The sequence below is a fragment of the Pongo abelii genome, chromosome 11 (genome assembly GCF_028885655.2).
Source record: "Pongo abelii isolate AG06213 chromosome 11, NHGRI_mPonAbe1-v2.0_pri, whole genome shotgun sequence".
NCBI lineage: Eukaryota > Metazoa > Chordata > Mammalia > Primates > Hominidae > Pongo > Pongo abelii.
The window spans coordinates 118,447,382-118,462,038 of NC_071996.2; the positions used below are offsets into that span (position 1 = coordinate 118,447,382).

The 14,657-nt window shown below is 38.6% G+C and overlaps 1 protein-coding gene across 1 annotated transcript in view; it reads right to left on the reverse strand.

The window, feature by feature from the left end:
- Positions 1-14,657, reverse strand: part of ABCA12 (ATP binding cassette subfamily A member 12) — a 204,750-nt gene that overhangs the window by 133,249 nt on the left and 56,844 nt on the right. The gene's annotated exons all lie outside the window — the stretch shown is intronic.

Consider the following 14,657-nt stretch of genomic DNA (forward strand, 5'->3'; position numbering starts at 1 on the left):
TCGAATTCAGAAGACGTCAGCATCATCTGGGAGCAGGGTGAGGTATGTGTGGGTTGGCAAAATCCTAAGCTGGTTATGGCTTAGTTTCTCAGGGGCCTCAGGCAAAGGCAGTGAACAGCCAACCACCCATGGGTGGAGAGAGGTCATTCTCATTGAATGGATACAGTGTACCTCATTGACACTGTCCAGTCATAACACTGACACAGTCCACATTATTTCAAGGAGTTGAATCAAACCAAACCATGAAACAATTTTGGGAACAAACCACCAATTAACTCAGCTTTAAAGTAAATCAGATTCATTTTTCATAGCTGTAAGAATGAAACTAGAATTACAAAAAGAATCAGTTCTAAGAATTTTTTAAATGTATGCTTTGTAAACAATTGTGATATCAATGGATATATGTAATGTTTACCTCAAAGGGAGATCAATTTTGATTTTCCTTTTCTTTTCCTCTCAAAAGACTCTATTCGGAACACTGTTAGTGTGACAGAATGTAAAGATTAGAGTGATGGTTGTCCAAGTTTGATCCTTGGACCAGCAACATCAGTGTCACCTGGGAACTTATTAGAAATAAAAATTTCAGATCCCACCCCAGATCTCCTTAATGAGAAACTGTGGGGGTGGGGTTCATCAATCTGTGTTTTAATAAGCTCTCTAGGTAATTCTGATGCCCAGTGAAGTTTGGGAACCACTGGATTAGACTGCAAAGCTTTTCATGAGAATCAGTAAATATTTTAAGCTTGTGGGCCATATTGTCTCCATTACAATTACTGAACTTTGCAATTATAGTATGAAAGCAACCATAGACAATGGGTGCCTCAATAAGCCTGGTTGTATTCCAATAAAACTTTATTTACAGAAACAGGCAATAGGCTGGAATTGGCCCACAGGCTGTAGTTTGCTGACTCCTGGGAGGATAGCCTTTCTTACAGGCATCTCTCTCCTCCTGCCTTGTTCACTTCCTGTTTTCACTTTCTCCCACATCCTTCTTTTCCTCTTCCCTCATTGCATCCAATTGACTTAATTCTTTTTCCTCTATTTCTTAATGTTTTCTTCTTTCCTTTTTACTCACTACTTCCTCTTTTCATTCAATTTCCAATTCTTCTTTTCCCTTTTCCTCCTGCTACTGCCTTTCCTCCCTGCTCCCCTCTCTGTATTCATTGATGCAGCCGAGAATGCAGTTGTCTCTCAATGTCTTCCTTTACTTTGTCTTTTTCACCACCATAGAAGAATTTTGACTCACTTCCGCAATAAATTCAGGAGCACATTGCTCACTGGCACTGTCTAGAGAAGTGCTATTTTCTATTTATTTTATTATTGCAGAAAGTTATGCCACGGTCTTTTCAGGAATGAAGCTACTTCCATTTGCAATCATTAGGCTCCAGAAATATTCTGTAGGCTGCCTTGGTGACATCTGTACATATTATAGCAATGGTAGAATCGGAGACTTTCCACTGTTTCATTCTGTTTTTCTCAAAACAGGTCAGAAGACAACCTAGTTGGTATTTTTATATTTCCAGGTGAAAGGCATTTAGTCTTTACTCCAGTGAAGAATAGAATGATACATTTTGGAAGGAAAATTCTGACTTTTTCAAAAAAAATATGGAGTTACTCATTTGAGAGAATTATATTTTTCCTAATTTTTTTGGATACAGGCTCACAGTGGCAGAATAAGTGTCAGGCCTTCTGATCATGCAAATAATGTCTCCTTGTCAAGCACCACAACAGGGATTTAACACCATAACAAGAGTACAGAATGAGAGAAGCATATCCAGAACATCACCTGTAAACAATCAAATACCTAAACGTGAATTTTCAAAACATAGAAAAGGAAATGAATCTGAGAAGCTTATTTGTAATAATTTATTAAAGTTTTTCTTCAATCTTCTTGTAGTTTTCAAGCACATTTTGTTCTCGGTTACATTTGAAAAGACAAGTTAAATTGTAAATGATATAAACTTGGCCTTTCAAAGTAGTTCATTACATTATATCAGGAGCCTGTAGATCTGTTCCTGTTCTCCTTCGCATGCACCTTTCATTTGAGGGATCAGTCTACTTACTGAGGGGAGGTGTCCTGTCCACCACCCACCTTCAGATAAAATCAAATACACCAGTTCTTCCTGATTCCAGTCCCTCGGAATGAGGGCTTCTACACCTATGTGGCCTAGAGTGACTTCAGCCTAGGGCTAAAAACCAATATGACTTCGAACCTGCAAATAGAGACTAACCTAGTAAAATTGCATCTTTTTAAGAGACTGGATAAAAAAAATAAGCTACTTGAAAGAAAAAACCTTACATAGTTCTTAGCACAATGCTTCACACATTGTAAACAATTATTAAATATGTGAATAAATGCATGGCTGTAGGAACCCCTGGGGGAGTACAAGGAAGACTGCATGACTCAAGACTCTAACCTAATATATACATCGTTATGTTTATCGTTTGTAGGACAAAGATTCAAATTGTATCCCAATGTTACAGTAAGTTCAAGGGATAATATTGCATTATATTCACATGCCTTGTAAAATAGGTTTAATTGATTAATAAAATCAATAATATTTATTGTCATAGGGCCTTTCAGTATTGGTTTTTCTGAAAATCTAACTAATACACATTGGCATCCATAAATGACAACCTCTGGATTTATTATCCACAAAGTGAATCCATACGCCATCTATTCAATAATATTTACTGAGCAGGTATTGTGTGCTTGGCACCAAGAAAGGTGTTAAGTAGGGTTCATCCTTCTATTTTTTTAAAAATTGTTCATCTTAACAGTTAAAAAATATTACTCTGGGTTATTATGGAAAGACAGAAAAAAGAGAGAGTATGTGAATCTGGTTTACAAGGTCATCACAGTTTTATTAAGTAAAATGCATATAGAAATCATTTGTTTTCCTGAACAGCCAGAAATATTGTGTACTAAAAAGTATATATTTGAAAACAAACAAAAAACATTGGTTAAAAAATAAAACCTTCAGCTGGGAGCAGGGGCTCACACCTATACTCTCGCACTTTGGGATGCCAAGACAGATGGATTGCTTAAGCCCAGCAGTTCGAGACAAGGCCTGGGCAACATGGCGAAACCCTGTTTCTACAAAAAATACACACTCAAAAAACCCCACAAACTATCTCTGCATGGTGGTATGTGCCTGCAGTCCCACCTACTCCAGAGGCTGAGGTAGGAGGATCACTTGAGCTCAGGAGTTCAAGGCTGCAGTGAGCCGTGATCATGCCACAACACTCCAGCCTGGGCAACAGAGTGAGATCCTGTCTAAAATAAAATAAAATAAAATAAAAAATAAATCTTCATGGTTTTGAAGGAATTTAACATACATCATTTCATACAAGCTCCATGACAATTCTGTAAGATAGGCAGAGTGAGGGTTTATGCCCATTTTCTAGATAACCTCCGAGAAATCAAGCAATTTGGTCAAAGTCCAAATAAATAATTAATAATAAACAAACATAAATAATAAAATGCCAGAGATGGATTTAGAACTATATGATAGATTACAGTAATGAAAACAACATGTTCAGCTAAGCTTCAGAATCTTGGAGGAGGAAAGAGACTGAGAATTTGAAAAACAGTTACACTTCTAGTTTTGCTGTTGAATCACTGAATCACCAGGGGGTAAATTAACCTAGGACTCTATTTCCACATCTCCCAAATTGAAGATAATGGATTTTGCCATCTCACAGGGCACAGGGAAGATCAATTAGGCAATGCTTGTGTAAGGTACTATAAGCATTGAAGACACAAGGCCCCGTGGAACCATGAGTTACCATTGCTCATCGGGCTCCTCTTGCATCATTCATCTTATTTTCCACTTGCTGGCTGTGGCTTCTCTGCTCGACCTGGTCTCCCGGCTTGTGCCTTGAGCCAGTGAATGATTTGGAGTGTTGCATGATGCACTTCTCTTCCTAGTAATTCATAATATGTACCTGTATCAACCGGTGTAGTGTTTAAATTACTGTGTGCTCAGTGGGTGTGGTGCCATGATACATTCTCCCTCCTTCTCCCCAGGCAAGTCTTGCTTCAGAGCACAGATTCTTTTCCAAGTTCAAATCCATTGGCAAAAAGGTAGACTGTAGGTGGTAATGAGGGGTGAGGTAAGACGCCTAATCCTGAAAGCAGTGATTAAGGAGTTCCTGTACTCAAAATGTTGGCACCTGAATATGTTCAACTGCTACAGCCACAAGGAACAAGAACAAATCTTGGGTCATTTGGGTGGGTGTCCTACAGTGTTGGGATCTTTCTGACATCCTCTGCATCCCTCATAGCTGCTGCCAAGTACCACAGCCAGAAGGATTTTGAAAGGTACAAAAAGTGTCCCTATGAATAGGACATAGGGACATGTTTTGTACCTTGAGACTCTGGCTATGAAACTATAGGCAAGAGGCATTGGGGAAAGATCTCTGCCTTCTTTATATTGTTGGCTTATTGCTATTATTATTTTTTAAGGGAAGCAGAGTTTTTAGAAGGCAGTCTGGACTCAGGACCTTGCTGTCTCTTTGGATGTTATCTCTTTGACCCTTTAGTGTACACTTGAATTGATGGTCAGCCCAGAAGACTCCATAACCCCACCTTCCTGTGTGTCCGGACCAAAATGTAGCTCCTTCTTTTCTGAATGTTAAGGAGACCCTGCTGGGTGATGGGTTCCAAAGATCATGGCCTGGTCTATTTAAATTTTAAACAAAATGTTTTGATTCAAGGCTGGGAGATATAACAGTAACAAATACATGGCAGATAATAAACTCCCTTGTGGACTGAATCTGGGGGAAGTTTAAAAATAAAAATCTCACTCATACTTTCAAAACATTTCCACTTAACAAGGAATGTTGAGTTCCTGGCCAGGCGCAGTGGCTCACGCCTGTAATCCCAGCACTTTGGGAGGCCAAGGTGGGTGGATCACAAGGTCAGGAGTTCAAGACCAGCCTGGCCAACATGGTGAAACCCTGTCTCTACTAAAAATACAAAAATTAGCTAGGCTTGGTGGCAGGCCCCTGTAACCCCACCTACTTGGGAAGCTGAGGCAGGAGAATTGCTTGAACCCGGGAGGCAGAGGTTGCAGTGAGCCAAGATCGTGCCATTGCACTCCAGACTGGGTGACAGAGCAAGACTCTGTCTCCAAAAAGAAAGAAAGAAAAGAAACAAGGAATGTTGAGTTCTACGGCTCATCTGGGGTGAGTAGTGTTTATTAGTCTTGTTGGATAAGCCTTACAGTAACTGACATTTTGCTTTTCTGAAACTTGCCTTTTAGTAACAAAGATTCACGATTGCATTTTAAAAAATCTCCCTGCTATGGCCATTTGCAAATAGAATCCTGGCAACTATTTTTCCCCTCTGAATATAAATTAAATTTTTTTTTAAATAGACCCCTAGAATCTCATTTCATTGTAGGACATTCTCCCTCTAAAATTTAGCCTCCTAATTCTCCTTAGATGCGGCTAACCAGGAAGATGGTTTTTAGCCTCTGGGCAGGTCTGAATTAAGCTGGGTACACATACACTGGGTATGACTGTGCTGACTGGTCATATCAGAAAGGCCTGGTGCTGGTGGGTTAAGAGCCACTATGCTGAGCCCCATCAGTTGCAGCCCCTCCCCTGAGATATTCTCCCTTTCCACAGATCCAGCAACACCACTTAGCATCCAGGAAAGGAGGGGTACCCTGGAGGAATGGTACACTGGGTACACTGAGTGGTACTTCCTGCAGCGCCACTGCATCTGTTCTGATTGAGGAGGGAAGTGCTGTGCTGATAGTTAACTGTGTTGCTATCACCTTGGCATCTAGGAGTTAACTCACAAAGCCTGCACTGAGAGAACGAGTTGAGGATTTAATTCCTCTCCTGTTACTATGATCTCCAGTGTGATGTTGGGGTTTGGAGGAGTAGAGTGGGGAAGCATCAGGGATTTCTCTAAACCAGACTCTGGGGCCAAATGAGTTTAGGAAACTAAACTCTATCTCCCCTTCTGGGAAAGCCAGAATATATTTGCATATTAAAGACTCTGAAAAGTTTTTCAGTAAAAAACCAGAATAACTTTGGTTAATTCCAGATTTCCATGATCTGATTACAGAACATGTTTTCCTTTCCTTCTTTAAATTTTTCTTCCTGTTTTTTAGGGTAGCATTGGATAATATCCTGGGAATGAATATTCCATGGGGCACACTTTGGAAAACAGAGCCTTAATCCATGATTTCACATATTCCTAGCTGAAAAGATGCCTGGGATTGAAAAGTTGCTTTTCCCCCTCTCAGGAAGAAGCTTCTTACATAAGAAAATATTTTGGTTTCAAGTCTTAATATACTAAAACTTATTTGTAAACTGTCACCTTGCTAATATGGCTTAAAGATGGTAATTCAGCAAGCACCTTAGTGTTTGTGCATTACCGTTTGTGGGAGTCCCTCAGCAAAACCTATCTCAGACATTGCCTGCAGAAGGGAGTTTCATTCTAGAAGGATTTTAGGAGGCTTATTAAAGTACACACTCTATAATAGGGAAAAATAATGAGGGACTCAGAATGAGAACAAACAAGGATAGGAAAAAATAAAGCCAATACAATAATATGGGCCAGAAGGTCTATGTATTGATAGAGGTTGGCCACAAATTTGGATCTGGGTGTCAAAGAAATACAGAAACGTGATCATTTACCGAGTTCACAGTGTCCATAAAATAAAATAAAAATAAATAAATAGGCCGGGCATGGAGGCTTACGCCTGTAATCCCAGCACTTTGGGAGGCCGAGGTGGGCAGATCATGAGGTCAGGAGATCAAGAACATCCTGGTCAACATGGTAAAACCCCATCTCTACTAAAAATAGAAAAATTAGCTGGGTGTGGTGGTGTGCGCCTGTAGTCCCAGCTACTTGGGAGACTGAGGCAGGAGAATGACTTGAACCCGGGAGGCAGGGGTTGCAGTGAGCCGAGATCATGCCACTGTACTCAAGCCTGGGCAACAGAGCAAGACTCTGTTTCAAAAAATAAAAATAAAAATAAATAAATAAATAAATGTACTGGGATAGATACAGCTTTTACTATACAGGGAGAAATCACACTTGGCAGGCATTATAGGGCTTCACTTTAGTGAGTCAAATGTGAGAGTGTATTTACCCCCCACCACCAATGCATGGGAGCTTCAGTGAAAGTGACGCATTATTCCAGTGGCCAATCCTTAGCAGGAGGGAGATGGAGGTGTTTGCGGCTTGCAGGCAAAGGCGGGGGGGGCGGTGAAAATTGAGTAATGTTCTCCCTTCGCCACTTCTAAAGGGGTCGCTGCCAATTTGGGCCACCATCATCATGATATCAGTGTACAGAATACCAAGAAAGATAATGAAAACAGTGTAAAGTTGTTAGGGGTTAATCAGAGAAAATGCCCTTTTCAACTTCTTCCCGAAATCTTTGCCCTTCTAGTAACCTGAGCTAACTTACGAGTTATTGCCCGGAACTATATATTGGCAAAATTCTCAGGAAGTACTCTAGTGAGTGAAGGTTCAGACAGGAGCAAGAGTCAAAAAGCATCCTCTTAATCCTAGCTTTGCAAATGATTTATTGTGCAACCATAACCCTGTACCTTGAGTCAATTTCCTCACTTATGCAGGAAAAAAAAAATCTGGGCCATCCATCCATCACAACTGTTCCAAGTAGAAGAATCCCCTATAAAAGGAGATGAGCATGTTCGAATATTAAGCACTTAAAATGAAGATTATGTTTGGAAATCAAAATGTAATTTTGATAACTCATTAAAAGTAGTGAAATGGAGAAAAAAAATTTTAGTAATTACCCCAACAGAGGTATGTTACTAACAACTATCTTTTCACTTGGAAATCTGACTCAGTTATTATCACAGTGAATTTTGTGTGCTACGGTGTAAAACTAAAAGCCAATGAAATTTATTGCTGGGATCACTGAATGGAAAAAAAATAGACCCCATCAAGGCAGAAGCTTAGTCACTTCTTTAATTCAACAGATGGTCTATTCACTCGGGAGGCTTGAAGTCTGGTTCCAGATCCCATCACTCCTCAACAGTTTGTGTAATATTTAGGTCTTTGGTATTCATATTCCATCTATTTACAAATGATACTTGTGACAGCCTACCAGTGCAAAATGTGTGTCACAACCTTTTCTTTCCAGCAGCACTGCTGACAGGTAGCAAAACCCCATCTTCTCATCAGACTTGACTTTTTTCCTCAACCAAAGATTTCCTTACCAAGACCTCTGCCAATCGCAAAGAGACAATTTATGTGACCCGTGGCTTGTTTTGTATCCCAGAACAGTTACTGGCCTTCTCTCTCCCTCTTTGCAGATCCATTTTTCATCAAAGTTACTGTCTCATTAAGGGGAAAAACAGCAGAGAAAAATTCCCTGGTGGTATGTTCCCAAGTTGTACAGTTAAAATTTATCATTAAAAATATTTTAACGTAGCGATTAGTATTTCTGTTTTTTTTTAAGAAAAAGTTATTTTTTTTTTCTGAAAAGAAAACACTTCAGAAAAATACACAGGAAAACCAAGAGATTCCATTTTACATCTATCAGATTGGCAAAAGTTTAAAACACAAGTGTTGAGAGGATATGAAGGAATGGGAACTCTCATCCCATGGTGGGGAAAAGTAAATTGGTGAAGCTAGTATGGAAAGCATTTGGCCACATTTGACAAAGTTTAAAAATGTGCCTAAGTCTAGAGAGGTACTCTAGAAAAACACACACATGTGCAAAAGGAGACATATAAAAGAATATCCATTATGGTAATAAATTGAAAGTGTTCATCAAAAGACCATGGACAAATAGATTGTGATATATTTACACATGGAGTAGATGGGTCAAAGTGAATAAACTCAAGCTGCCTAAATCAATGGAGATAAACTACACAACATAGTGCTGAGCAAAACATAATGTTGAGCCCAAAAAGCTTAATGCAAAAGGATGTGTGAGTGGGATGCCATTTACATAACATTTAGACACTTGAAAAATAATACTATGTGATGTAGTCAAGTATATAAACATACAGTAAAATATATAACACAAGCATAAGAATGTTACACACTGAATTAATGATAATGGTTTCCTTCAGGAACAGAAGCAACGAGGCAGGAAGGGAGGGAGAAAATGGAAACTACTGGGTTTACACAGGGACCTCCAAGGTACCTTTAATGTTTGATTTCTTTTAAATGATAACACAAATAGATGCTGAAGCAAATATGACATCAAAATATTAGAGTCTGATAAAGTTGGGCAGTAGATACATGAAGGTCTTCAATTTTTTGCTTGCCAATGTGTTTGAAATATTTCACAATTTTCTTAATAATGATGTATTGGAATTGCATTCGACCATAACTAGGTTTTAGTTACAAAGTACCGGAGACGGCTCATTACAATGTAAGCTTACCTACAAGCCAGTTCAAGAATAGCTTTATAACAATGCTCTCTGAGTTGATAAATTCCATTCTTTGGTTTTGTCAATTTTGTGGGTAACTCATTTACCTAGGTTTTATTTTTTTATGCACTGTCCTCCTTGCCTTGTTTATTATGATACTAGCTGGGATTTCTCTTCCTGAGGGGTAGAGCTAATTCAGAGCTCATTAAATGCATAACTCCAAACTGTTCCATTATATATTACCTCTATCTTCTCTCCAGTGAGCATCATCTGCTATTGTGTTTACTCCATTACCGAGCTAAATTAAGTCCTTCAAGAGTTTCTCATCATCCTTCAAACTTCTGGTTGTTGGCAAACATGTGCCATTTATTTGTATTGCTTCTGAATTATTAACAAATATGTTTTAAAATTGTCTCTAGGTTTCTAAAAGTCAACTCACTGTTCAATGAATGCTGTGCCCTCATTTTACATATTTGCCCATCTCAGCTGGTTTTTGGAATCCGAGAAAGGACCTTTTATCTATTATTAAATTATACCTCAAATTACTTAATGCAACAGTTGTTCATAGCCTTGTGGGAAGATCACACACAAAAAATGTAAAGCACTAGATGTTCCTAACCACAGATATTCAGTCAATCCTTTCAAGGAATTTCCACAGATTAGAAAGACACAACCTAATTTATTAAAATGATACCACGTTTGCTGCCTGTGCAGTCATTGCTTTTTCCTGTGAAAGGTAAAATTTGCTCAACTCCTAATGTGAATTCCCAAGATCTCTCTTCTCACATTTTTAAAAAACAGGTTAGCCATTAGCCAGATGGCAGCTCTTGAAAGACATTCTCATAGTTAATAGTAAATGATACCGCTTTATTAGTGGTTCAGTCTTATTCTGCAGTTCCTTAAGATTTTTAAAAACGATAGCCAGAGAAAACAATCTCGTTCATTCTCCTTGACTCCTGCAGCTTTCTTTTTTTTTCTTTTATTTTTTATTTTTATTATTATTATACTTTAAGTTTTAGGGTACATGTGCACAATGTGCAGGTTAGTTACATATGTATATATGTGCCATGCTGGTGTACTGCACCCATTAACTCACCATTTAGCATTAGGTATATCTCCTAATGCCATCCCTCCCCCCTCCCCCCACCCCACAACAGTCCCCAGAGTGTGATGTTCCCCTTCCTGTGTCCATGTGTTCCCATTGTTCAATTCCCACCTATGAGTGAGAACATGCAGTGTTTGGTTTTTTGTCCTTGCGATAGTTTACTGAGAATGATGATTTCCAATTTCATCCATGTCCCTACAAAGGACATGAACTCATCATTTTTTTATGGCTGCATAGTATTCCATGGTGTATATGTGCCACATTTTCTTAATCCAGTTTATCATTGTTGGACATTTGGGTTGGTTCCAAGTCTTTGCTATTGTGAATAGTGCCGCAATAAACATACGTGTGCATGTGTCTTTATAGCAGCATGATTTATAGTCCTTTGGGTATATACCCAGTAATGGGATGGCTGGGTCAAATAGTATTTCTAGTTCTAGATCCCTGAGGAATCGCCACACTGACTTCCACAAGGGTTGAACTAGTTTACATTCCCACCAACAGTGTCAAAGTGTTCCTATTTCTCCACATCCTCTCCAGCACCTGTTGTTTCCTGACTTTTTAATGATTGCCATTCTAACTGGTGTGAGATGGTATCTCATTGTGGTTTTGATTTGCATTTCTCTGATAGCCAGTGATGATGAGCATTTTTTCATGTGTCTTTTGGCTGCATAAATGTCTTCTTTTGAGAAGTGTCTGTTCATATCCTTTGCCCACTTTTTGATAGGGTTGTTTGTTTTTTTCTTGTTAATTTGTTTGAGCTCATTGTAGATTCTGGATATTAGCCCTTTGTCAGATGAGTAGGTTGTGAAAATTTTCTCCCATTTTGTAGGTTGCCTGTTCACTCTGATGGTAGTTTCTTTTGCTGTGCAGAAGCTCTTGAGTTTAATTAGATCCCATTTGTCAATTTTGGCTTTTGTTGCCATTGCTTTTGGTGTTTTAGACATGAAGTCCTTGCCCATGCCTATGTCCTGAATGGTAATGCCTAGGTTTTCTTCTAGGGTTTTTATGGTTTTAGGTCTAATGTTTAAGTCTTTAATCCATCTTGAATTAATTTTTGTATAAGGTGTAGACTCCTGCAGCTTTCATTGGCAAACTCAGGCCAGCAGTCTGCCACTTGGTAGAGCAAAGTAACTTGAGATCATGTAGCATTGTGTTTAGCCTTTGTCTTCCTTGAGAGAATACTGATCTAATAGTTTCACATGATTTTACTATATGGATGCTATCATAGAATTCTTATTACTCTTTCACATTTCGGGTAATGTTGCCTTCAAATTCATTTTGAATCTTAAAAGTCCCAGTTCTTATGCAGTCCTAGCTGATAAGTATCCGCTTTGTTGTTTATTCCTGTGTAGATATTGATCCAATCTGTGTGTCTACACGCACAATGGAGAATCATTACTCATTCATTCATTCATTCAATCCAAACATGGCTATTGAACATCTTCTATGTCCATAATGTGGAGATACTGTTGGTGGACAAGAAAACTATAACTGTTTCTACCCTTAGTGAGAATAATGAGAAATAGGAAAAAAACACAAGGTTCACAGCAGAGCAAAACAAATCCTAGTCACTCCATCTTTATTTTGGGCCATTATACCTAAGAATTAGATCTAAATTAATACAATACCTTTCAGGCAATTACTCCTCTTTTCCTAGTTTGAAACTCCCAAGATTAGACTTCTCTAAGCCAACAATAAAATTAAATCCTACCCACGGGTCCAAAAATTAAAAGAAAGTGGGATGTGAATCAGCATGTGATCTAGGTAACATGATATATTTTGCCTCTTCCCTCTTGTCCTTTTTTATGCATATTTAGTGAACCTTCAGTAGCCCCTTCTGTGTCTCAGGCAGACAGATGGCTTTTATTCTTTCAGCCTAATGATATGAAGAAAAACAGAAGGATGGGAAAAAGTCTTCAAGTGCTTCATCTGCAGAGATAACAGATACTAAAATTGCAACCCTCATACCATCTTTTCTTCCTGGTTCAATATATAGAAAAGGTGAAAGATGCAAGAAGGTGCAATATAGCACACAAGAAAATCTTCCTGTAGACAGTGGTGGATTTCTTTTTGGAAAAATGTGACTACGTGAAACAGAAGGATGAGAACTCAGAAGTCATAGCACTTTTTCCTGGCTCTAAAACAATAAAACGTAAGTGAGGGAACCTTACTAAACAGCCAGTGTTCAATATCAACTCCTTGGTGACTGCAGTGGAAAATATTGATGGATAAATAATAGAAATGAAACGTGGAAGATATCTGAAAGCTTGAACTGATCTCCAATTTTCAAATATCAGAATTGGTATAAGTTTATCATTGGCTGCTTAGTATGCTTAAAGGAACAGTTAAGTCAGGGCAAATGTCATTAATGTCTCCCAGTCCAATTATTTCTTTCCCTTTCTATTGCCCCTCTTTTTTTGTTTCACTCAGGTCAAAATGAGCTGCTAGCTTTTGCTTATTGCTCCTAGACATTCACAGATTCCCCCTGAGCATCAGACCCTTTTAATTTTTCCTTTCGGTGAGGTCGTACAGTTTTTAATCTTGTGTTACTTAATAAAATGTTTAGGGAAATAAATGAACAGAAGCATTAAATTCCAGGCAAGTGGCTTTCAACATTAAGATAGGCTGATGAAACATAGAAAGCTGAAAAGAAATTAAGTTTAGATATATCAATAGGATTAATACCAAAATACTGGTTGGGGATAGATAGACTAATGACTACCATTTATTGTATTCCTAAAATGTTTTCCTATATGTGACATGTATTGTCTTTAATTCTTATAATGACTCGGCTAGTTGGGGATTTTCTTTCTGCTATATACGGTGATTAGAGGAATCCCACAAGTAATTGAAAAAACTTTGCATCTTTATTCCTAAATCATTTTTCCTGCTTGCTTACAGGAAAATAAGGTATATTATTAGTAACTTTAATGTAGTTACTTGAAATTCCTTTAAAAATATACAGTGATGAATTCCCTGAACTAAAGGCCAGGTGCAGTGGCTCATACCTGTAATCCCAGGACTTTGGAAGGCCAAGGCAGGTGGATCACCTGAGGCAGGGAGTTCGAGACCAGTCTGGGCAACATAGTGAGATGTCATATCTACCAAAAATACAAAAAATTAGCCAGACATGGTGGTGTTTGCCTGTAGTCCCAGCTACTCAGGAGGCTGAGGCATGACAATTGCTTGAACCCAGGAGGCGGAGGTTGCAGTAAGCTGAGACTGTGCCACTGCACTGCAGCCTGGGCAACAGAGCAAGACTTAGTCTCAAAAAAAAAAAAAAAAAAAAAAGATGCAACTGAGTCAGAAATTTATCATAGGATTTATCATAGGACTAAGACATATTCTTACTTAAATTTCAAAATGCTTTAAATATATATATTTATAAATCTAAGAAACAATCACCCTAGGCTGTTTAAGAGAGAAAAATCCTTTATTTATACTTTATAGGCTGGAAAAGGAAGACACTGTAAGAGTAAATGATATGCCGGAGGCAGCCCAGTCAGCAGCCATAAATAACACCCACTTCTTGTCACATCCAGTGGGCTGCTCCATTGGGAAGTCAAGACTGTATCTTAAGTGCTGTATTCCACTCGATGCTCCATTTTCCTGCTTGCTGCAGTAACTGTGGTTTCATAGAGTACTAGAACTACCAGGTAATCCTTGAAAAATGTTCTAAGTCCCTCTTTCCTCCCCCTCAGAACCATATTATTTTAAATCTTTTCTCAACCAGTGCTGGAAAATTCTCCTGTTAGTTGACCAAAAAGTTGAAAATCACTTGGTTTATTATTTATTTTTGCTTCCTATATTAATAGTTTTATGATGCCAGTTTCTGGCAAGGAAAGACAGAAATCAATTACCCTCAGTTTCATGTTGCACATATTTGCATTCAAAAGCTTCAGTTAAAGTTTATGTTAATTGACTCTCTTTAGCCTGTTTGCCTTCACTTCTTAACAACACAAGCAAACAGGCCAGCTGCAGTGGCTCACGCCTGTAATCCCAGCGTTTTGGGAGGCTGAGGCAGTCCGATCACCTGAGATCAGAAGCTCAAGACCAGCCTGGTCAACATGGTGAAACCCCATCTCTACTAAAAATACAAAAATTAGCAAGGCATGGTGGTGTACGCCTGTAGTCCCAGCTACTCTGGGGGCTGAGGCAGGAGAATTGCTTGAAT